Below are 26,152 nucleotides of genomic sequence, written 5' to 3' on the forward strand. Positions count from 1 at the left end.
TCAGATTCGTTTCCATTGTGCCGTAATGGGAACTCCCAGACACGTTTATCATTCAGTGATATGATTATTTGTTTTCTCTATTTTATAATCTAAAGAGACAGTCCTTAATAGTAATTCCAAATGCTGTCTTTTAGTAGAAGAATTTCCCTGAGGTCAGCTGAAAGTGATTATTCCCTCTCCTAAACTCCCCAGCATCTTTTCTGTATCTTTTTTTAAAGGACATCTGATAATTCCTTCATTTTTATTATGTCATTTATATTCATGTCTTATCTCCTCTCCTAAACTGTACGTACCTTCCTTGAAGCAAAATTCATGTTTGATCCACAACACTTTTAAGCTTAGTACATAAAAGGCACTGAGCAAATATTTAATAAAGCATAGCATCTATGTCATAAACTAAATAATTAGAGCATTGTTTCTTAAAATGTTAGATATGAATTACCTACTTTAGAATTATCTGGAATGTTTTGTTCAAAATCCAGGTTGCTGTGTTCCTGACTATACCTAATCAATGAGAATTTCTGTGGTTTCCAGGAATCTTGTTTTGAGTAAAAACACTAAATAATTGTGATGTACACTAAAATTTGAGAACTCATTGCATTAGGGAGAATGTAAGAATCTAAAATTGAATTTACATAAATTGCAGATGTGTTTAATGTTAAAAGTAATTAATATTTCATACATAGCATATAATATGAAAATAGAGGAAAAAACAAACAGGAAAATATTTTCAATGCAATTTTTCTATGTCAGTAAAGATCAGTGTTCAGTATTTTGGAAATTTTAGTCTTTATTTTTTTGGCCTTGTCTGTGTCATGTGGAAGTTCCCAGGCCAGGGATCAACCCATGCCACAGTTGTGGCCTATGCCACAGCTATGGCAGTGCTGGATCCTTAACCTCTTGCGTCACAAGGGAACTTTAGAAGGTGAATTAAATTGCTGCTTCTATGGTACACATGAATGAAATATTTGTCCTTGATCTGTGTCATTTCCTTTTTTTTTTTTTTTTTTTTTTTTGCTTTTCACTTGTGGCATATGAAAGTTCCCAGGCTAGGGGACAAATGGGAGCTACAGCTGCCGGCCTGTGCCATAGCCGCTGGCCTACGCACAGCCATAACAACTCGGGATCTGAGCCGCGGCTGTGACCCGCACCACAGCTCATGGCAACGCTGGATCGCTGACCCACCGAGCAAGGCTAGGGATCGAACCCATATCCTCATGGATACTAGTTGGATTCATTCCCACTGTGTCACAATGGGAACTCCCATTTCCTCTTTTTTTTGCTTTTTAGTGCCATACCTGAAGCATATGGAAGTTACCAGGCTAAGGGTCTAATTGGAGCTACAGATGCCGGCCTACACCACAGCTGCAGCAACACCAGATCTGAGCTTCATCTTCGACCTACACCACAGCTCACAGCAACCCCAGATCCTTAACCCACTGAGCAAGGCCAGGGATTAAACCTGAAACTGTATGGTTCCTAGTCGGATTTGTTAACCACTGAGCCACGGCGGGAACTCCTCTAGTCCTTTTTAATGCAAATAGATTAATAGCTAAATTGGGATCATAGTTACAAATATGTGCATATAGTTTTATGCCCTGCTTTGTAATTTTTTGTTTTAATTTTTTGGTAAGATTTTTATTTATTCTATTATAGTTGATTTACAATGTTCTGTCAATTTCTGCTGTAGAGCAAAGTGATCCAGTCATACACACACACACACACACACACACACACACACATACATACATACACATTCTTTTTCTCACATTATCCTCCATCATGTTCTATAACAAGTGACTAGATATAGGACCCTGTGCTATGTATACAGCAGGATCTCATTGCTTATCTATTCTAAATACAATAGTTTGCATCTACTAACCCCAGACTCCCCGTCCATCCCACTCCCTCCTTCTCCCCCTTTACAACCGCAGGTCTGTTCTCCAAGTCTGTGAATTTGTTTCTTTTCTGTAGATAGGTTCATTTGTGCTGTTAATTATTAGATTCCAGATATAAGTGATATCATATGGTATTTGCCTTTCTCTTTCTGATTTACTTCACATAGTACGAGAGTCTCTAGTTCCATCCATGTTACTGCAAATGGCATTATTTTGTTCTTTTTTATGGCTGAGTAATATTCCATTCTGTATATATACCACATCTTCTTAATCCATTCATCTATTGATGCTCATTTAGGTTGTTTCCACGTCTTGGCTATTGTGAATGGTGCTGCAGTGAACATAAGGGTGCATGTATCTTTTTGAATTACAGTTTTGTCTGGATATATGCCCAGGAGTGGGATTCCTTGGTCATGTGGTATACATTTTCTGAAGTGCCTTCATACTGTTTTCTATAGTGCCTGTATGCCCTGCTTTTTTAACTTAAACTTTCAAGGGAGCACTTTTCTAAATTATTAAATATTCCCTGAAAACATAATGTTAAGGGTTGAAGTGCAGTTTTGCTCAAAATTCATTGTAGTAAATACATTTTTACTTTGTGATTAAGACTACACATTAATATTTAATCATATTGAAAATTGTAAAGCAGTAGTTACTGAGTGTGAAGAATCCTGATTTTTTTTTGTATTTTTTAATTTTTACTTTGAGGGCTGCAGGTGCAGCATATGGAAGTTCCCAGACTAGGAGTTGAATTGGAGCTGCAGCTGCTGGCCTATACCACAGCAGTGCCAGATCCAACCCACATCTGCGACCTGCGCTGCAGCTCGTGTCACCGGTTGGATCCTTAACCCACTGAGTGACAGCAGGGATCAAACCCGCATCCTCATGGACACTATGTCAGGTTCTTAACCTGCTGAGCCACAATAGGAACTCTGTATTTTTTGTTTGTTTGTTTGTTTTTCCTGGCTGTTCCACAGCATATGAAGCTCCCAGGCCAAGGATCAGATCTGAGCTGAGCTGGGAACTAAGCCACTATTGCGGCAACACCAGATTCTTAAACCACTGTGTGGGGCCCGGGATTGAACCCATTTCCCAGCACTCCCAAGACTGCTGCTCCCATGGTGTCACAGCAGGGGCTCCTGTGTTTTGTTGTTTTGAAATGTACTTGTCATATTCCTCCATACTGATTTTGTGTCTCAGTAATGGGTTGTAGCTTGCAGTTGGAAAAGTATTGTTCTCTTGTATTAGTATTCTGTAATTCAGTTTGCTCCTTTTATTGGACAGATTTGGTTCTTTCTATTTTTTTTTTTTTTGCCAATAGGTATATGTTTTTAAAAGTATATATGAGTGTATTTACTGAAGTAATTCATGCTGGTTATAAGAAGTTGTCACTAAAGTGTTAAAATGTAAAAGTCTTCTTTATTACCTTGATTTATATCCTTTCATATTTTCCTTCCCCCCCATGCAAAGATGAGATACAGTGTCAGATTATTAAAATTATTTTTATGGGAGTTCCCGTCGTGGCGCAGTGGTTAATGAATCCGACTAGGAACCATGAGGTTGCGGGTTCGGTCCCTGCCCTTGCTCAGTGGGTTAACGATCCGGCGTTGCCGTGAGCTGTGGTGTAGGTTGCAGACGCGGCTCGGATCCCGCGTTGCTGTGGCTCTGGCGTAGGCCGGTGGCTACAGCTCCGATTCAACCCCTAGCCTGGGAACCTCCATATGCCGCGGGAGCGGCCTAAGAAATAGCAACAACAACAACAACAACAAAAAAAGACAAAAAAAAAAAAAATTATTTTTATGGCCATCAGTAGAGTTTAATAACTTGCCTTACATTGGTCCTGGGTATGGACATTTAGTCATTTTGTAAATTCTTCCTCTGTCTTTACTGAGGTATAATGAGGTATAATTGATACATAATATTCTATAGGTGAGGGTGTACAAAGTATTGATTTGATACATTTATATATTGCCAAATGACTTTTTAGATTTTTTCTGTGCATTTATTCACTATCAATATCTATCTATAAACACATTTTTTTCCTAAACAAAAATGAGGTTATTCTAACACCTTTTCTTAAAGTCATATGTGTATATGCTACTGTTCATTTTTAAAAATCATAAGCTAATTTACAGTATTGTTCCCACTTCTGCTGTACGGCAGAATGACTCAGTCATATATCTGTAATACACGTGCATGCGCACACACACACACATATATACTTTTAAAAAAATTATTTTCCATTATGGTCTATCCCATCTAGAGCCTTTAAATGTATATCATGGATATCTTTTCCAAAAAAAAGTTGTTACCCTATTCTTTTGTCTCCTGCCTAGTACTCCATTATAGGTGGATCATAATCTAACTTTTCTATTGTTAATAAAGATTTGCGTTGCTTTTTTATGTAACCAAGAATGCTGTAGTGGCCATTCTTGTACATAGATCTTTGCACACATCTGCTTATATTGTTGTAGAATGAATTCTAGGAATTCAGATTGTTGGAATATAAGGTATACACATTAAATTTTTTTTATTTTAAGTAAGAATTGCAATGATTTTTAATATTTATTTATTTATTTTGCTCTTTAGGTCCACACCCATGGCATAAGGAGGTTCCCAGGCTAGGGGTTCTAATTGCAGCTACAGCTGCTGGCCTGCGCCACAGCCATAACAACACAGGATCTAAGTCGCGTCTGCAACCTACACCACAGCTCACGGCAATGCCAGATCCTTAACCCTCTGAGCAAGGCCAGGGATTGAACCTGCGACCTCATGGTTCCTAGTTGGATTTGTTTCTGCTGCGCCACGACGGGAACTTCTATGCACATTAAATTTTTAAAAAATTCTTGAAATTACCCTTTAGAAAGTTGATCAGTTTGTAGTACCTTTAATAGTATTTGAGGGAAAATATTTCCCTGTGGTATAAACATTGGATATTTTCAACCTCAGTTTTTGCCAGTCTGATGAGCAAAAATCTTTTTTTTTAAGTGATTTTTATTTTTTCCATCGCAGCAGGTTTACATTCTTCTGTCAATTTTCTACTGTACAACAAGGTGACCCAGTCACACATACATATATATATATATTATTTTTCTCACATTATCATGCTCCATCGTAAGTGACTAGATATAGTTCCCAGTGCTATACAGCAGGTTTTCATTGCTTATCCATTCCAAAGGCAATAGTTTGCATCTATTAACTACAAATTCCTCGTCCATCCCACTCCCTCCCCCCAAAAAAACCTTTTTAATTTGAATGCGTTGGATTAGCATCTTTTCCATATGCTTACTGGTGATTTATATGTCTTCTACTAGTGCTTGTTTATATTCTTTGTGGATTTTAAAAATTTATCTTTATTATTGATTTGTAGGACATTTTTATGTATTAGCCTCTTGAGTGTTATATGTTACGAATGGGTTCTCCTAGTCTATAAATTATCTTTGAAATGTTACTATGGAATCTTTTTCTATATAGAAGTTTAAGTTTTTTTACTTGATCAGATCAGCTATTCTTTTTCTTCATGGCTTCTGGGAATTGTGTTATGTTAAACCTTCTCTACTTCTTACTTTTTTTTTTTTTTGTCTTCTGAGGGCCGCACCTGTGGCATATGGAGGTTCCCAGGCTAGGGGTCCAACTGGAGCTATAGCCATCAGCCTACGCCACAGCCACAGCAACTCAGGTTCCGAGCTGCGTTGTGATCACGGCAACGCCAGATCCTTAACCCACTGAGTGAGGCCAGGAATCGAACACGCAACCTCATGGTTCCTAGTTGGATTCGTTTCTGCTGTGCCACAATGGGAACTCCTTGACTTATTTCTTATATTTTCCTCTATATTTATAGTTTTTTTTGTTTATTCATGGAAAATTAATTTGATACTATTACATTTGTAGTAGTTCCTGTTGTGGCTCAGTGGGTTACGAACCCTACTAGTATCCACAAGAATGTGGATTCGATCCCTGGCCTCACTCAGTGGGTTAAAGGATCCAGCATTGAGCTGCGGTGTAGGTCACAGATGCAGCTTGGATCCTGGATTGCTGTGTCTGTGGCTAGGCTGGCAGCTGTAGCTCTGATTTGACTCCTAGCTTAGAAACTTACATATGCCACAGGTGCACCCTAAAAAGCAAAAAAAAAAAAAAAAAAAAAAAAAGATATCTAATGATTACTTCTGATAACTAAACAACTCATAATAAGGAAGATTAGTGCATTTCTTTTCTTTTTTTTTTTTTTTTTGTCCTTTGTCTTTGTTGTTGTTGTTGTTGTTGTTATTGTTGCTATTTCTTGGGCCGCTCCCACGGCATATGGAGGTTCCCAGGCTAGGGGTTGAATCGGAGCTGTAGCCACCGGCCTACGCCAGAGCCACAGCAACGCGGGATCCGAGCCGCGTCTGCAACCTACACCACAGCTCACGGCAACGCCGGATCGTTAACCCACTGAGCAAGGGCAGGGACCGAACCCGCAACCTCATGGTTCCTAGTCGGATTCGTTAACCACTGCGCCACGACGGGAACTCCAGTGCATTTCTGAAGGGAGTTCTGATTCTGTTAAAATGCTTGAATTGATGATAAATATAGTTGGTTTGAGCATGAATCTAAGATTTATAAGCAGTTGGAATATGGGTAGACTTTTTTGGATAGGAAAATATTTAAACAAATGTGCAGATTTCTCAGCAGGCTTCGTGGACAATCAAGTTCATTTGAAGCATAACACTAGATATTTGACAAATCGTTGATGACATTTTCTCTTTTAGAATGTAAGGAGAAAATATTTATGTGTTTGTATGAGAAAAAAATCTTAAAGTATTTTCGCTAAATTAGTAGAAGTGATATTCTCTGGATGGAGAAATTTCATGTGTTTAATTTTTTCTACATACTGTGTTTTACATTTTTATCACCAAAAATGTTCCTTGTTTAGTAAAAATAATATAGGGGGAGGTAAAGGATGCAGTGAAGGTTACTGCTATTCTGGGTATTATATTTCTGATAAAGAATTGCTTTATGGGTGGGAATGAAAGAAACCTTTGGAGACAAAGTGACCATATCATTATATAGTTTGTTATATATCACTGTATAATGATATATCATTATATAGTTGCGGTAGAGAGTTCTAGAAGTGGTCACATAGTCTAGACTGTAGGAAGAAAACTTTAAAAAGGTGAAGAAAAATATATGTAGGCATTCCTATTGTGACTCAGTGGGTTAAGAACCCGACTAGTATCCATGAGGATGTGGGTTCGATCCCTGGCATCACTCAGTGGGTTAAGGATCCAGCGTTGCTGCAAGCTCTGATGTAGGTCTTAGATGCAGCTCACATCTGGTGTGGCTGTGGCTATGGTGTAGGTTGGCAGCTCCAGCTCCAATTCACCCCTAGCCTGGGAACTTCCCTATGCCACAAGTGCAGCCCTAAAAAGAAAAATGAAAAAAATTAAAAGTAAACAAAAATATATATAGTCATGACCTTGTGACCTGAGACTGGGAAAGTTGGGAAAAACACAAAAATAACTGTGCAGTTATACAATTACATATTATAGCAATGGTTTTTCCCCCCCTTTTTTGGGTGCACCTGTGGCATGTGGAAATTCCTGGGCCAGTGTTTGAACCTGCACTACATCAGTAACCTGAACTGCTGCAGTGACAATGCCAGATCCTTAACATGCTGAGTAACAAGACTCCCAGCAGTGAGTTTTTTAAAAAGGCAAAAGCAAATAAAACTACTTGGCTCCACTTGGTACGATCTTAGCTTGGGTTTTAAAGAATATTTAAAATGACGAATATGTAAAAATAACACAAATATTTAAGTGTGTCAGAAAAGCTAAAATTCAGAAATCGCAGATGTGGGTAATATGTTAAAGATAATTTTAAAATCTTACAATTATATTCAGAAATGAGAATAAAGAAGATACATGCCTATTTAATATTAATGTGTCTTATTTCCATATTTTCTGTCAAGTAGAACAATCTTTATGGGTAACAGCAAAAAAAATCACCTAGTGAAAGATAAAGTCCATTGGGGTGAAATTATTTAAGGAAGCATCTAACTGCTCAGTATGACTTTGTTTCATTATCTGAACTAGTTATACCTGAGGATGCTGTGAGAACTTAGAGGTGAGGAAGCTAAACTTTTAGGAATTATTGAGCAACAGGTAAGAATATTGACAGCATGTTGATTAAATTCAGAAATGACACAAAGCATGATGGACCTTTATGAAAGAAATGAAAATATTTGTAAGTCTGTAGCAACAAGGACTTAACAGATTGTTTAAATAAGAAATTTAGAAGAAATTTAGGGAGTTCCCGTTGTGGCTCAGCGGAAAGGAATCTAACTAGTATCCACAAGGCTGCAGTTTCAGTCCCTGGCTTTGCTCAGTGGGTTAAGGACCCAGCATTGCTGTGAGCTGTAGTGTAGGTTGCAGACGAAGCTCGGATCCTGCATTGCTGTGGTGTAGGCTGGCGGCTATAGCTATGATTCCACCCCTACCCTGGACACCTCCATATGCTGCAGATGCGGCCCTAAAAAGACTAAATAAATAAATAAAATAAATAGGGAAAAGAATGAAATTTAGGGAGTTCCCATCGTGGCTCAGTGGTTGACGAATCTGACTAGGAACCATGAGGTTGCAGGTTTGATCCCTGGCCTTGCTTAGTGGGTTAAGGATCCGGCGTTGCCATGAGCTGTGGTGTAGGTCGCAGGAGCAGCTCAGATCCCACGTTGCTGTGGCTGTGTTGTAGGCCCGTGGCTACAGCTCCGATTAGACCCCTAGCCTGGAAACCTCCATATGCTGCGGGCATGGGCTTAGAAAAGGCAAAAAGAAAAAAAAAAAATGAAATTTAGTGTAACTAATTGTATAAAGCTGCATTTTAGCTAAAAAATCAGTTAAGAATTGATGAAGAAAAATAAATAGCTTAATGGGAGTATTCATAATGAAGGGAGTTTCCTTTTTGGTAAACTTAATATTAATCAGCAGCGTGATTTGCCTGCTAAAATTTGATTATTATAGTTTTCTGAAAAAGAAGGATTTGTTAGGTCATGGCCTAGAAGATATCCAGATTTAGCTACCAGATTTGAAGAAACTGGCATGAGTCCAGATGATGGTAGTGTCAGGCATTTGTGCTATAGAAAAAGAATTAGGCATTCCTGTCGTGGCTCAGTGGAAATGAATCTGACTAGCATCCATGAGGACGCAGGTTCGATCCCTGGCCTCACTCAGTGGGTTAAGGATCCGGCGTTGCTATGAGCTGTGGTGTAGGACTGTTGCTAAAGCTCTGATTCGACCCCTAGCCTGGGAACCTCTCTGTGCTACAAGTGTACTCCCCCCCAAAAAAGAAAAAAGATTAGACTTAATCTGAGCCATAAAGTAGCTCTGGGACCAAAGATTATAGAAAGACAACTTTCAAACCAAAAGAAGTACTTTTCTAGTGCTTAGAAAATAACAGGCTACTTTGAAAGGCAGTAGTTTGTGTGTGCATTGTTTGAGCAAGGTTGGTTGATTCCAGTTAAAGATGATATAGAGGGCATTAAAATCCAGATGATTTTTGAATGTATGGGTTTTGCATCTTTTCATATGCTATTAACCATTTGTATATCTTCTTTTGAGAAATATCAACTCAAATCCTTTATTATTTTTTCCTTGGGTTATTTGTCTATTGTTGAGATTTAAAAGTTCTTTATATATGCTGGATAAACCGTATGTATAGGGTTTATGAATATTTTCTTACATTCTGTGAGTCATTTTACTTTTTTTTTTTTTTTTTGTCTTTTGTCTTTATAGGGCTGCACCTGCAGCATGTGGAGTTTCTCAGGCTGGGGTCTAATCAGAGCTGTTCCTGCCAGCCTACACCACAGCCACAACAACACAGGATCCTAGTGGTGTGTGCAACCTACATAACACCACAGCTCAGAGCAACGCCAGATCCTTAATCCACTGAGTGAGGCCAAGGGTCGAACTTACATCATCATTCCTAGTTGGACTTGTTTCCACTGCACCACAATGGGAACTCCGTGTTTTACTTTCTTGATGGTTTCATCATAGCATCAAAGTTTAAAAAATTTTTATTTATTTATTTGCTTTTCAGGGCCACATAGAGGTTCCCAGGCTAGGGGTCCAGTTGGAGCTACAGCTGCCAGCCTACGCTACAGCCACAGCAATGCAGGATCCGAGCCATGTCTGTGACCTACACCACAGCTCACGGCAATGCCAGATCCTTAACTCATTGAGCAAGGCCGGGGATCACACCCACAACCTCATGGTTCCTAGTCAGATTCTTTTCTGCTGCGCCACTGTAGGAACTCCAAAAGTTTTAAAATTTTATGTAGGCCAATTTATATACAGGTATACCTTGGAGATATTGCAGGTTTTGTTCCAGATCATTTCAATAAAGCATATTTCAGTAAAACAAGTCATATGAACTTTGTAGTTTCCAGTTGCATGTAAAAGATATATTTACACTATAGTGTACTCCATTCAGTATCCAATAGCATTATATTCAAAAAACAATGTACATACCTTAATTAAAAATTACTCTAGGCATTCCTGTTGTGGCTCAGCAGAAACAAATCTAACTAATATCCATGAGGACGCAGATTTGATCCCTGGCCTTGCTCAGTGGGTTAAGGATCCAGCGTTGCTGGGAGCTGTGGTGTAGGTTGCAGAAGCGGCTTGGATCTGGCATGGCTGTGGCTGTGGCTCAGACCAACAGCTATAGCTCCAATTCCACCTCTAGCCTGGGAACCTCCATGTGCCACAGGTGCGGCCCTAAAAAGACCAAAAAAAAAAAGTATATATATATATATATATATATATATATATATTCTATTGCTAAATATTGCTAACCATCACATCAGCCTTCAGTGAATGTTAATCTTTTTGCTTCTGTAGGATCTTGCCTCCATGTTGATGGCTACTGACTGATTAGCTGGTAGTTGTCAAGGTTGGGGTGGCTGTAGCAATTTCCTTTTTTTTTTCTTTTTTTGTCTTTTGTCTTTTTAAGGGCCACGCCCGCAGCACATGGAGGTTCCCAGGCTAGGGGTCTAATCAGAGCTGTAGCTGCTGGCCTATGCCACAGCCACAGCAACACCAGATCCGAGCCGAGTCTGCAACCTACACCACAGCTCACAGCAAAGCCAGATCCTTAACCCACTGAGCAAGGCCAGGGATAGAACCTGCAACCTCATGGTTCCTAGTCAGATTCGTTTCCACTGCGCCATGATAGGAACTCCCAATTTCTTTCTTTTTTTTTTAAATTTTTTTAGATTGACATATAATTGATTTATGATATTGTATTTTTCAGGTGAACAGCATGGTGACTCAGTTATACATACATATATTTACACGTAACTATATATATGTAACTATGTATATATACACACACATATAATTATATATATGGAAATATAAATACATATCTACCTACTTAATATTTTTCAGATTCTTTTCCCTTATAGGTTATTACAAAATTTTGAGTATAGTTCCCTGTGGATCTATAGTTCCCTATAGGTCCTTGTTGGTTATCTATCTTATATGTAATAGTGTGTATCTGTTAATCCCAACCTCTTAATTTATACCTCCTCTCCCCTTCCCCTGGTAACAATAAGTTTGTTTTCTCTGTCTGTGCGGCTATTTATGTTTTGATAAATAAGTTCCTTTGTATCTTTTTTTCCACATGTAAGTGATATCATATATTTTTCCTTCTATGTTCTATTTCACTTAGTATGATAATCTCTAAGTCCATCCATGTTATTGCAAATGGCTTTATTTCATTCTTTCTTATGGCTGAGTAATATTCATCTTCATTATCCATTCCTCTGTCAGTGACCATTTAGGTTCTTCCTTTTGTAAATAGGGCTGCAGTGAACATTGGGATGCATGCATCTTTTCAAATGAGAGTTTTTCCATATATATGGCCAGGAGTGGGATTATTGGATTGTAAACTGGATCACATAGTAACTTTAGTTTTTTAAGGACTCTCTGTATTGGCTGCACCAATTAACATTCCTCCCAGCAGTGTAGGGATGTTCCCTTTTCTCCACACCCTCTCCAGCATTCATTGTTTGCAGACTTTTTGATGATGGCTATTCTGAATGGTGTGAAGTGATAGCTCATTGTAGTTTCGATATGCATTTCTCTAATAATTAGTGATGTTGAGCATCTTTTCATGTGTGTTTTGGTCATTGGTATGTCGTCTTTGGAGAAATGCCTATTTAGATCTTCTGCCCATTTTTTGATTGTGTGGTTTTGGTTTTTTTTTGTTATTGATCTGTATGAGCTGTTTTATTTTGGAGATTAATCCCTTTTTTTCCTTTTTATTTTTTGAGATTAATCCCTTAGTGGTTGCATCATTTGCGAATATTTTCTCAAAATCCATAGGTTGTCTTTTCATTTTGCTTATGGTTTCTTTTGCTGTGCAAAAGCTTTTAAGTTTTAAGTTTTTTTTTTTTTTTTTTTTTTTTTTTGCTGCCCCATGGCATATGGAATTCCTGGGTCAGGGATCGGATCTGAGCAACAGTTGTGACCAACACTACAGCTGTGGCAGTGCCAGATACTTAACCCATTATGGTGGGCTGGGGATTGAACTTGCATCCTAGCACTCAAGAGATGCCACTGATCCCATTGTGCCACAGCAGGAACTCCAAAAGCTTTTAATTAGGCCCCATATGTTTATTTATTTACTTTTTCATTCCTGTTACTCTAGAAGGTGGATCAAAAAAGATATTGCTGTGATTTATATCCAAAAGTGTTCTACTTATGTTTTCCTTTAGGAGTTTTATAGTATCTGGTCTTTAGGTCTTTTTCCATTTTGAGTTTATTTTAGTATATTGTGTTAGACAGTGTTCTGATTTCATTCCTTTACAAGTAGCTGTCAGTTTTCGCAACACTACTTATTGAAGAGATTGTTTTTTCTCCACTATATATTCTTGTCTCTTTAGTTGTAGATTAATTGACCATAGGATTGTTTCTGGGCTTTCTGTCTTATTCCATTGATCTGTATTTCTGTTGGGCCAGTACCATATGTTTGTTTTGTTTTTTGTCTTTTGAGGGCCACACCCATGGCCTATGGAGGTTCTCAGCTAGGGGTCTAATCAGAGCTGTTGCTGCCAGCTTGCACCACAGCCACAGCAACGCCAGATCCAAGCCACATCTGTGACCTACACCACAGCTCACGGCAACGCCAGATCCTTAACCCACTGAATGAGGCCAGGGATCGAACCCACAACCTCATGGTTCCTCGTCGGATTGCGCCACTTCGGGAACTCCCCAGTACCATATGTTTTGATGACTGTAGTTTTGTAGTATAATCTATTTGGAGTCTTTTGTGTTTCCATAGAAATTAAATTTTTTTTTGTTCTAGTTCTGTGAAAAAACCATTGGTAATTTGGTAAGAATTGAATCGAATATGTAGATTGCCTTGGGTAGCATAGTCATTTTAACAATATTGGTTCTTTTGATCCAAGAACACAGAATAGCTTTCCATCCTCTTTAATTAGTTTTTGTAGTATAGGTCTTTCTTCTCCTTAGGTAGATTTACTCCTAGGTATTTTATTCTTTTTGATGCGATGTTAAGTGGGATTGTTTTCTTAATTTCTCTCTCTCTCTATCTCTTTTTTTTGCTCTTGGGGTATATTCTTTTCCTTTTTAAAAAAATTTTATTGAATTATAGTTGACTTACAATGTCGTATTAGTTTCAGGTGTACAGCAAAGTGAAATCAGTTATACATATACATATATCAATTTTTTTCCCATAGAGGTTATTACATATAATTTCTCTTCCTCATCTTTCATTGTTAGTGTATAGAAATGCAACAGATTTCTGAGTATTAATTTTGTATCCTGCAACTTTACTGAATTCATTAGTGAACTCTAATAGTCTTCTGGTGCATAAATAGGATTTTTTATGTGTAGTATCATGTTGTCTGCAAAGAGTGACAGTTTTCTTTTCTGCTTTGGATTCCTTTTATTTCATTTTCTTCTCTGATTGCTGTGGCTAGGACTTCGAAAACGGTGTGGAATAAAAGTGGCGAGAGTGGCCATCCTTGTCTTGTTTCTGATCTTAGCAGAAGCTTTTTCAGCTTTTCACCATTGAGTATGGTGCTGTTAGTTTCATATATGGCATTTATTATGTTGGGATAGGTTCCCTCTTCTCACTTTCTGGAGGGTTTTTTTTTTTAATCATAAATGGATGTTGGAGTTCCCGTCATGGGGCAGCAGAAAGGAATCTGACTAGGAACCATGAGGTTGCAGGTTTGGTCCCTGGCCTCACTCAGTGGGCTAAGGATCCGTCATTGCCATGAGCTGTGGTGTAGGTTGCAGACACGGCTCAGATCTGGTGTTGCTGTGGCTCTGGCGTAGGCCAGCAGCAACAGCTCTGATTAGACCCCTAGCCTGAGAACCTCCATATGCCTCGGGTGTGGCCGCATAAAGACAAAAGACAAATAAATAAATAAATAAATTTAAAAAATGGATGTTGAATTTTGTCAAAAGCTTTCCCTGCATCTGTTGAAATAACCGTATGGTTTTTATTCAATTTGTTTATGTGATGTATCACACTAATTGATTTTTGGCTATTGAAAAATACTTGCATTCCTGGGGTAAATCCCAGTTGATTTTGTAGTATGATCCTTTAATGTATTGCATTCAATGCTAGTATTTTGTTGAGGATTTTGCATTTTGTTCATCAGAGATATTGGCCTGTAATTTTCTTTTTTTGTGGTATCTTTGTGTGGTTTTGGTATTAGGGTGATGGTAGCCTCATAGAATTAATTTGGGGGTGTTCCTTCCTCTGCAGTTTTTTGGAATAGTTGCAGAAGGGTAAGTGTTAACTCTTCTCTGAATGTTTGATAAAATTCACTTGTGAAGCCATCCAGTCCTGAACTTCTGTTTATTGGAAACTTTTTTTTTTTTTTTTTTTTTTTTTTTTTAAGGGCTGCACCTGGGGTGTATGGAAGTTCCCAGGCTAGGTGTTGCATCTGAGCTGCAGCTGCCAGCTTATGCAACAGCCACAGCAACACCAGAGCTGAGCCACATCTGTGACCTACACTGCAGCTTGTGATAACACCAGATCCTTAACCTTCTGGGTGAAGCCAGAGATCCTCATGGATATTAGTTGGGTTTTTAACCCACTGGGCCACAATGGGAACTCTCTATTAAGGCTTTTAAAATCACAGATTCAATTTCAGTAATGGTAATTTATCTGTCACATTTTTTATTCCTTCCTGGTTCAGTTGTGGGAGATTGTACTTTTCTAAGAATTTGTCCTAGAGGAAATTTGTCCATTTCCTCTAGGTTGTACATTTTATTGGCATATGGGTGTCCATAGTAGTCTCATGATCCTTTGTATTTCTGTGTGGTCAGTTGTAACTCCTTCTTTTTCACTTCTAATTAATTGATTTGGGCCTTCTCCCTTTTTTCCTCTGTGAGTCTGGCTAAAGGTTTATCAATTTTGTTTATCTTTTCAGATAAGCAGCTTTTAGTTTCATTGATCTTTTCTATTCTTTTGTTAGTTTTTATTTCACTTATTTCTGCTCTGATCTTTATTTCTTTTCTTCCATTAATTTTGATTTTTGTTTGTTCTTCTTTAGTTGTTTTGTTTATTTATTTAAATCATTTAATTGAGCTTTTCTTATTTCCTGAGGTAACCTTCTATTGCTTTAAACCTTTTTTTTCTGTTTTCTCTGCATTTTAATTTTTTTAATGATTTAAATTTTTTCCATTATAATTGATTTACCATGTTTTGTTAATTTCTACTGTCCAGCAAAGTGACCCCATCTCTCTCTCTCACACACACACACATATATATGCATTCTTTTTCTTTCTTTTTTTTTTGTCTTTTTGTCTTTTTGTTGTTGTTGTTGTTGTTGCTATTTCTTGGGCCGCTCCCACGGCATATGGAGGTTCCCATGCTAGGGGTTGAATCGGAGCTGTAGCCACTGGCCTACGCCAGAGCCACAGCAACGCAAGATCCGAGCCACGCGTCTGCAGCCTACACCACAGCTCACGGCAACGCCGGATCATTAACCCACTGAGCAAGGGGCAGGGACCGAACCCGCAACCTCACGGTTCCTAGTCGGATTCGTTAACCACTGCGCCACAACGTTAACTCCTGCATTCTTTTTCTTATCCTCCATCATGTTCCATCATAAGTGACTAGCTGTAGGTCCCTGTGCTATACAGCAGGATCTCATTGCTTATCTACTCCAAATGCAGTAGTTTGCATCTGCTAACCCCAGACTCTCCCCTTCCCTCTTGGCAGCCGCAAGTCTGTTCTCCAAGTCCATGACTTTCTTTTCTGTGGAAAGGTTCATTTGTGCCTTATATTAGATTCCAGATATAAGTGATATCATACAGTATTTGCCTTTCTCTTTCTGACTTTCTTCACTTAGTATGAGAGTCTCTGGTTCCATCCGTGATACTGCAAATGGTATTATTTTGTTCTTTTTTATGGCTGATTCATATTCCATTGTGTTATGTAAACCACACCTTCTTAATCCATTCATCTGTCGATGGACATTTAGGTTGTTTCGATGTCATGGCTGTTGTGAATAGAGCTTCAGTGAACATGGGGGTGCATGTATCTTTTTCAGTGAAAGATTTGTCCACATATATGCCCAGGAGTGGGATGCCTTGGTCATATGGTAGTTCTGTTTTTAGTTTTCTGAGGTCCCTCCATGCTGTTTTCCATAGTGGTTGTACCAGTTTACACTCCCACCAACAGTGCAGGAAGGTACCCTTTTCTCCACACCCTCTGCAGCATTTGTTATTTGTTGACTTGCTTGTTATTGATGGCCATTCTGACAGGTGTGAGGTGGTACCTCATAGTAGTTTTGATTTTCACTTCTCTAATAATTAATGATGTTGAGCATTTTTTCATGTGCTTGTTGGCCATCTGTATATCTCCTTTGGAGAAATGTCTCTTCAGGTCTTTTGCCCATTTTTCAATTGGCTTGTTTAAACCTTCTTTTTAGACTATTTTTTTTTGCTGCATTCCATAGGTTTTGTATCACTGTGTTTTCATTTTTATTTTGTCTTTAAGTGTTTTTTATTTCTTTGATTTATTCAGTGATGCATTGGTTGTTTAGTAAAATATTGTTTAGCCTCCACATATTTTTGTCTTTTGTCTGTTTCTTATAGTTGATTTCTAATTCAGAGTGTTGTGGTCGGAAAAGATGCTTGATATGATTTCAGTTTTTTTAAATTTATGGAGGCTGGCTTTGTGGCCCAACATGTGATCTATCCTGGGGAATGTTCCATGTACCCCCCCCCCTTTTTTTTTCCTGTAAGGGACACACCTGCAGCATATGCAAGCTCCCAGGCTAGTACTCAAATCAGAGCTACACCTGCCAGGCTGTGTCACAGCAATAGCAATGCCAGATCTGAGCCACATTAATGACCTATGCCACCCCTTACAGCAGTGCTGGATCCTTAACACACTGATTGAACCTGCATCCTCATGGATATTCGTTGGGTTCATTAACCCAAGGAGCCACAATGGGCACTCCAGCCATGTGCACTTAAAAAGAATGTGTGTTCTGCTGCTTTCGGATGGAATATATACCATTTAAGACTAACTGGTTTAATGTGTCATTTAAGGCCTATGTTCCTTATTGATTTTCTTTCTGGATTATCTGTCCATTGATGTAAGTGGAGGGCTGAAGTTCCTCACTATTACTATGTTACTGTCAGTTTTTCCTTTTATGCCTGTTAACATTTGCCTTATCTTTTGAGGTGCTCCTATGTTGGTGCTTATATATTTACAAATGTTATATTTTCTTGGATTAATCCTTTGATTATTATGTAGTATCCTTCTTTGTCTCTTGTAACATTTTTTATTTTAAAATCTATTCTGATATTAGTATGGCTACTCCAACTTTATTTCCATTTGCATAGAGTATTTTTTTAAATGTCTGTATTTATTTATTTTGCCTTTTTACAGCCACACCTGCAGCATATGGAAGTTCCTGGGTTAGGGGTCAAATTGGAGCTGCAATTGCAGGCCTATGCCACAGCAAGTGAATACTTTTTTCAGTCCCTTCATTTTGAGTCTGTATGTGTCTCTCTAGATATGACGTGTCTTTTATAGACACCATATATGTGGTTCTTGTTTTTGTATCCATTCAGCTAGTCTGTGTCTTTTGGTTGGGACATTTATTTATTTATTTATTTAGTCTTTTTAGGGCCGCACCCATGGCATATAGAAGTTCCCAGGCTATGGGTAAAATCTAAGCTGTAGTTGTCAGCCTGCACCACAGCCACAACAATGCAGAATCTGAGCCATGTCTGCAACCTATACCATAGCTTGTGGCAGTGCCAGATCCTTAACCCACTGAGTGAGTCCAGGGATCAAACCCATGTCCTTATGGATACTAGTTGGGCTCGTTACTGCTGAGACACAAAGGGAACTCTTGGTTGTAGCTTTTAATCCAATAACATTCAAGGACCTTATTGATACGTATGTATTGCCATTTTGTTAATTGTTTTGGATTTGTTTTTGTAGGCTCCTCCCATTTCCTCTTTTATGCTCTTCCCCTCTGTTTTTTTGTTTTTGTTTTTGTTTTGTTTTGTTTTGTTTTTAGGGCCACATTTGCGGCATATGGAGGTTCCCAGGCTAGGGGTCTAATTGGAGCTACAGCTGCCGGCCTACTACCACAGCCACAGCTACATCAACGCCAGATCTAAGCCACGTCTGCAGCCTACACCACACCCAGCTCACAGCAACACCGGATCCTTAACCCACTGAGTGATGCAAGGGATCAAACCCGCAACCTCATGGTTCCTAGTCAGATTCGTTTCCACCGAGCCATGATGGGAACTCCCTCTTCCCTTGTAATTTAATGACCATCTTTAATCTTATGTTTGGATTCCTTTTTTGTGTATATGTGTATATCTATTATAGATTTTTTTTTTGTTTGCAGTTACCATGAGATTTTGGTAGAGCAGTCTGTATATATATGGGGGGGGGTTAAAACTTACTGATCTCTTAATTTCAAATGCATTTTAAATATACAGCATTTGTACTGTATTCTTCTCATGCTTATTGGTTTCGATATCATGTTTTTATGTAGATGATTTCCTACCTTTTATCTTTAGTGAGCTTTCCCATTCATAATTTTCTTGTTTCTGGTTGTTGCCTTTTCTTTTCCACTTAGAGAAGTTCCTTTAGTATTTGTTGTAAAGCTGCTTTGGTGGCAATGAATTCTTTTTGGTTTTTCTTGTCTGTAAAGTTTTGTTTCTGTCAAATCTGAACAAGAGCCTTGCTGGGTAAAGTATTCCTGATTGTAGGTTTTCCGTTTTCATCACTTTAAATATATTATTCCATTGCCTTCTGGCCTGCAGAGTTGCTGCTGAAAAATTAGGTGATAGTCTTAGCAGGATTCCCTTGTATGTTACTTTTTGCTTTTCCCTTGTTACTTTTAATATTTTCTCTTTGTCTTTAATTTTTGTCAGTTTGATTACTCTGTGTCTCAGTGTGCTCCTCCTTGGGTTAATCCTGTATGGAACTTGCTGTACTTCTTGAACTTCACTGGTAAGTGAAGCTGGATCTTGGCCTTTGGTGGTCAGAACTGTGTCAAGGGTATGTCTAGAGGTGTGTGTGGGCTCAGGAAGTCTTTAGGTAGCCTACTGGCTGATGGGTGGGGCTGTGTTCCCACCCTGTTGGTTGTTTGGCCTGAAGCGTCCCAGCACTGGAGCCTGCAGGCTCTTGGGTGGGGCAAGGTAGTGGTGCAAGATTGCTTGTTGAGCCCCACTGGAAACTCTGTGATTCTATGTTATTCTGTGTCGTTATTATTGCTGTCTTCTTTTTCCTAGCATAGAATATTTACTTATAGTAATTTATTAACAGTTATGATAATAGATACACATTAATATGCAATGGAAGAGATGCATAGGGCAAGCAAGATATGGGGAAGGGGCACAGAGCTTACATGCCCTCTCCAGGCCTGTAGCTCTGCCTGAATCTCCATGTGTTCACCAACCTGGAAGTTTTGTGGCAGTTTCTTAAAATAAGACAACTATGAAGTTTATTGCATCAATAAATTGACTCTTCCTTCTACAAACAATTTCTCTGTAGCATGCAATGCTGGTTGATAGCATTTTATACATTGTGGAACTTCTTTCAAATTTGGAGTCAGTCCTCTCAAACCCTGACACTGCTTTGTCAACTTAGTTTATGTCATATTCTAAATCCTTTGTTATCACTTCAACAGTTTTCATAGCATCTTCACTTGCAGATTACATCTTAAGAAGCCACTCTCTTTACTTAGCCATAAGAAGTAATTCCCCATCTGTTAAAATTTTATCATAAGGTTTCGTAATTCAGTCACATCTTCAGGCTAGCCTTATAATTCTAGTTCTCTTGCTCTTTCCACCACACCTGCAGTTCCTTCCTCCACTGATGCCTTAAACCTCTCAGAGTCATCCACAGGGGTTAGAGTCAAGTTCTTCCAAATTTCTGTGTTGATATTTTGACCTCTTTCCATGAATTGCAAATGTTCTTAATGGCATCTAGAGTAGTGAATCCTTTCTAGGAGGTTTTCTTTCTTTTTCTTTTAAACTCACCCCCTCCTTTTTGGGGGGGGGGCTGCGCCTGTGGCAGGCAGAAGTTCTCAGGCTAGGGTTAGAAGCTGTGCAACAGCAGTGTCCTAAGCCACAGCAGTGACAATGCCTGATCCTTAACCACTAGGCCACCAGGGAACTCCCAGAAGGCTTTCAACTTACTTTGCCCAGATACATCAGCGGTATCACTAACTATGGCAACTATAGCCTTACAAAATGTATTTTTTATTTTATTTTATTTTATTTTTTTGTCTTTTTGCCTTTTTCTAGGGCCGCATTGGCGGCATATGGAGGTTCCCAGGCTAGGGGTCTAATCGGAGCTGTAGCCGCCGACCTATGCTAGAGCCTCAGCAACGTGGGATCCGAGCCGCATCTGCAGCCTACACCACAGCTCACGGCAATGCCGGATCATTAACCCCCTGAGCAAGGCCAGGGACCGAACCCGCAACCTCATGGTTCCTAGTCGGATTCGTTAACCACTGCGCCATGACAGGAACTCCTGTAGTTGTGTTTAATTCTCCTACAAATTCTATTAGATAAGGTATTCAAGGCCAAAGTTTGATAATTTATCCAAAGTTGTATAACTAATAAATGGCAAAAATGACACACAGGGAGTTCTCTTATGGTGCTGCAGGCTAAGTATCCAGTGTTGTCACAGCAGTTGCTTGGGTTACTGCTGTGGCATGGGTTTAATCACTGGCCCAGGAATTACCTTATCTGTGGGCATGGCCAAAAAAAAAGAAAAGACATACAGGCTATGTGGCACCAAAACCCGACTGGGTCCTAGGTTGGATATAAACAATTATAATGGCAGGATTCTTACAAGCGCAGGCTCTATTAGATTAGGTATTTTGTGCATAAATTTTCTGAGTACACATGACTTGTTAACTACAAATGCATTACTGGCTCCAAATTTGTTTTTATTTATTTTTATTTTATTTATTTATTTATATTTTGTGGTCTTGTTGCCATTTCTAGGGCCGCTTCCGTGGCACATGGAGGTTCCCAGGCTAGGGGTCAAATTGGAGCTGTAGCTGCTGGCCTACGCCAGAGCCACAGCAACGCGGGACCCCGAGTCTGCCGCCTGCACCACAGCTCACGGCAACTCGGGATCCTTAACCCACTGAGCAAGGGCAGGGACCGAACCCGCAACCTCATGGTTCCTAGTTGGATTCGTTAACCACTGAGCCACGACGGGAACTCCCCAAATTTGTTTTTAAAAAAGGAAATCAACACTAATTTTCTGTATAGATTTAATAGTTTGTTATTCTTGGAGCCCATGAACTAATCATTTTATATTTCTTCCATTAGTGTAGTGTTTGCTGTTACAAAGGGAGAGCATACATAATTAACACAGAAATTGTTTCTTGACTCAGTGCAATAAAAAGGAATATGGGAGCATTCCCACTGTGGTTCAGGGGGTTATGGAGCCAGTGTTGTCTCTGTGAGGTTATGAGTTCTATCCATGGCCTTGCTCAGTGGGTTAAAGATCCAGCTCAGCATAGGTCGCTGATGTGGCTCAGATCCAGTGTTTCCATGGCTGTGATGTAGGCCTCAGTTGTAGCTCTGATTTGACCCCTAGCCTGGGAACTTTTGTATGCCACAGGTATAGCCTTAAAAAAAAGGAAAAAGAAAGAAAGAAAATGGAAATGAATTAGAAATCTTCAATACTTAAATGTAAATCAAAATTTCCTCATATTTAAAGGTATGTATGAATTTTAGTGTTTGGGGGAGAATATACAAAGCATTTCTGATTGAGATATTGAAGTCCTTGGAGTTCCCTGGTGGCAGCGCTTTCACTGCTGCAGCCTGGGTTTGATTCTTGGTCTGAGAACTAAGATCCCACATCAAGCAACTACATGCTGCAACCAAAAAAAAAAAAAAGAAAAAAGAAAAAAGACATCTAAGTTCTATATTATGTACATTTAATTATTAGTGGCTCATCTGTGAGTAGTTATTTCAATTATAGAATTATTAAATGTGTTTGATATTTGAAATAATTACCTGCAACTCATAATTATTGCTCTAGCCTGAATATTAAGAATTATAGGAATAAAAGAATATATTAGAATTATAAAAATAAAATGACATATGAAAAGAAACAATAATTTTGAAATGCTAATAGTCTGGAATAAACAATAAAAGGCTCTACTACATCCAGAGGTAACAGTTTTCTTTAAAGGATGAAAATGCCAGTTCTTTATAGAAATTCTTGTTCCGGCTTTCTATTTTTGCAGTCTTTCAGTATATCAAACTACATAAAGTTTCTTTCCTTGATTTTCACCAAAAGAGAGTCTTTCCTTAAGATGGTGACTAAGGAGTTCCTGCTATGGCACTGTGGGTTAACAATCTGACTGCAGTAGCTTGGGTTGCTGTGGAGGTGCGGGTTTGACCCATGGCTCGGTGCAGTAGGTTAAGGATCTGGTTTTGCTACAGCTGCAGCATAGGTTGCAGCTGTGGCTTGGATTCAGTTCTTGGCCCAAGAACTTCCATATACTTGAGTGTGGCCATAAAATTTTAAAAAAGGAAAAAGAAGAAAAAAATGGCAACTGGAGTAATTTGTATGCCTTAGATGAATGAGCCTCTTCAGTCTGGTGAAATAGTACGCTTTCATCCAGGTGTAGCTTCAAGAGAGAAGGGCACATATTCTTATCAGAAGAAATCCATTTCACCAAATACCATTACTTATATTGGTTTGTTTTCAACTAGAGTTAGTTGATTGGTTTTCATATTCCAGTTCCTTGCTACTGTTGAGAAGGAGGACAGAGAAAAAAATTTAATATTCAGAAATATAATTGCAATAAATGTATTCTTTATCAGTGAAGAATTTGGAGACTAGGCCTAGTCTTCCTTTCTGTGCTCTCAAGTCTCTGGTGACATTAGTGGTGATTGAGGGCAAACAAATGAACATTACTTTAGATGCTATTATGAGCACAAATGCTATCAAGCAAAGACTTAAAGCTGAATTCAGTGAATTGGCCTTTAGGTAAAATGATTTTTGGTAAGTTTGCTCTTGGCCAGTGAATCAGAGCTTACTTAACCAACCAAATCAGCTGAATTAATCCTAATAATGAGGTGGCTGATGCTTCAGGTATATTGCTTTCATATTCTCAAAACTGAGAATTTTCATAATAACAGACTACAAAATGAACTATCAAACCTAACATAATATACATCTGTTTTGAACTGAAAGATGGCTTAGTAAAAGCAATTAAATGACCTTTTCTTTCTTTTAGATGATAGACTTCTACAGCTTTATGCTTTCACTAAAGCTCAAGCTATTTCCAAAAGATACATTAGGAAACATGATCACTTTTCATTTCAGAGCATCCTCATCAGATTGCACCTCTTAAGGGAGTTCCCTTCATGGCTCAGTGGTTAACGATCTCAACTAGGATCCATGAGGATGAGTTTGATCCCTGGGCTTGCTCAGCGTAAGGATCCTATGTTGCTGTGGCTGTGGTGTAGGCTGGCAGCAACAGCTCTGATTAGACCCCTAGCCTGGGAACTTCCATATGCCGTGGGTGTGGTCCTAAAAAGTAAAAAAAAAAAAAAAAAAAAAAAGCACCTCTTCAGAATTTTTTTTTTTTTTTTTTTTTTGGACTTTTGAGGGCTACACCCATGTTATATGGGAGTTCCCAGGCTAGGGGTCTAATCAGAGCTGTTGCTGCTGGCCTATGCCACAGCCACAGCAACGCCAGATCCGAGCTGTGTCTGCAACCTACACCACAGCTCATAGCAATGCCGGATCCTTAACCCACAGAGCAAGGCCAGGAATTGAATCCGTAACCCCATGGTTCCTAGTTGGATTGTTTCTGCTGCGCCACGATGGGGAACTCCTCTTTAGAATTTCTAAAAGCTCACAGTCTTCTCATCCATCCCTACTTTCATTCTGTCATTTTTTTGAAACGTGTCTTAGATTCTCTGTTCTTATTGCAACCACCTTAGTTCAGGTCTTCATTTTTATACCTTCCAATTGTTTTTCTCCTTACATTCTTTTCTCTAGTAGTAGGTTAAATTTATATTACTTTCATCATGTGTCTTTGAGGTAATCCCAGGAACTCTGCAAAATTCACTGGCTAATGTCTCAATGTGTGGGATGTTTAATCAGAAGAATTAGCTATGATCCAGTAGTGCCTTTCTTGCTAACTTGACATCTACTGCAGACTGAACAAAAGGCATCTTATTCTCATTTTTTCTACTTAGATGACTTCTAGATGTGATCCTTTTGCATAGTACTTTGCTTTTATTTTATTTTTATTTTTTGCCTTCTCCTGATGTGATACTGTTGCCTGTTTCAGATATTCAATAAGCATTATAGTTTATCTAATTCTGTAAGCTCAATTTATCAGGTAACTTAATTTCTCGGGCTTCAGTTAGATATCCTTACATACGTAGATGAGGTTAGGCCCATGACGAAAGGGACTGGTGTCAAGGAGCACAGAAGGGGGCCTACTGCTTATAGGGAGAAAACTAAAGCTAGATGAAGTCTGTTTTTCATCCTCTGTAACACTTACCTATTTTGTTTTCCATTATTCCCAACATGAACTGTCTGCTAATTTCATTTTAGTATGGTCCAGGAAGTAATACTCTACTTAGGTTATACCTAACACTGCTTCCTTGCCTGCTTCTTCCCCACACACCATACTTACTCCCACCTTTGTGTCTTTCTTGGCATGCCATCTTTCCCCTTCCCTTGAGTAGCCTTCCCTCTCCTTTTTGCTCTTATATATATCTTTTGGGAGCCACTTTAAGACTGTTTCCTCTCTGAAGAGTTCCTCAAAGATTCCAATTTAATTATATTTCTCTTCTCTGAGCTTTTATTTTGCTTTGCATGCGTTTTGCTACCTTTTTGTGGGTGTTTAATAATTACATTGGCTTGGCAGATGCTTTTGTCTTTTTTTAAATTCCATTTGAACTTTTTATTTTTGTCCTGTCTTGAACTTTCCTGATTTCTTAACTCCTTTCATATTTTAAAGTTAAATCCTTGTTTTCTCTCTCTCTTTATATATATAATTTACTTTTTTTTTTTTTTTTTGCTGCACTGGTGGCATGTGGTGGTTCCTAGGTCAGGGATCAAACCTGCGTCACAGTAGTGACCTGATAGACCATATATATATGGAGAGAGATAAAGATACACTATCGCATATAATACACTAACATCACATATTTTAAATGCTTTTATAAAATACATATTTAATTCTATAATTTTATAAAGTAGTAAAAGTTAAGCAAACTGTACCTAAGATCTGGAGTGTAAATTTTATGTTACAGAACAATTTTATTTGGTTAAATCTGTACAGTTCTATAATTACTAGTTATTAATATTTTGTCCATTATCAATAAGTAGAATTTCATACTTGATCATAAACTAACTATATACTACATTAAAAATTTTTTTTTTGGTGACTGCATATAGAAATTCCAGGGCCGGGAATTGAACCCGAACCACAGTAGTGACAGTGCTGAGTCCTTAACTTCTAGGCCATCAGGGAACTCCCCTATACTTTAAATATATCTAAGATATTCTTCCTTGTTATAATACCTCAAATTATCACAATTGAAATATTCACTATCACCACTTGGGTTCATAATGTTGATATTTTTCAACATGATTATTCTTGAGTATGAAGTTTTATATTTAAACTGAATATTTTTATAAGTCTAAAATCAAGTCTAAGATCACTTTTGAATTGAGTATAGTCATTTAGCTTG

At 38.5% G+C, this 26,152-nt stretch overlaps 1 protein-coding gene and 1 long non-coding RNA gene across 2 annotated transcripts in view; both read left to right on the forward strand.

The window, feature by feature from the left end:
• Positions 1 to 26,152, forward strand: part of PPM1E (protein phosphatase, Mg2+/Mn2+ dependent 1E) — a 213,252-nt gene that overhangs the window by 21,488 nt on the left and 165,612 nt on the right. The window lies entirely within an intron of this gene.
• On the forward strand, positions 14,780 to 21,182 carry LOC146398202 (uncharacterized). Its single transcript, XR_014821275.1, has 2 exons — positions 14,780 to 17,202; positions 18,496 to 21,182. It is a non-coding gene; the product is annotated as an uncharacterized LOC146398202 (long non-coding RNA).

The sequence above is a fragment of the Sus scrofa genome, chromosome 12 (assembly GCF_054392235.1).
Source record: "Sus scrofa isolate SSC_HxYL_T2T_F1_AM1 chromosome 12, Sscrofa_HxYL_maternal_Yorkshire_Landrace_v2.0, whole genome shotgun sequence".
Classification (NCBI taxonomy): Eukaryota; Metazoa; Chordata; class Mammalia; order Artiodactyla; family Suidae; genus Sus; species Sus scrofa.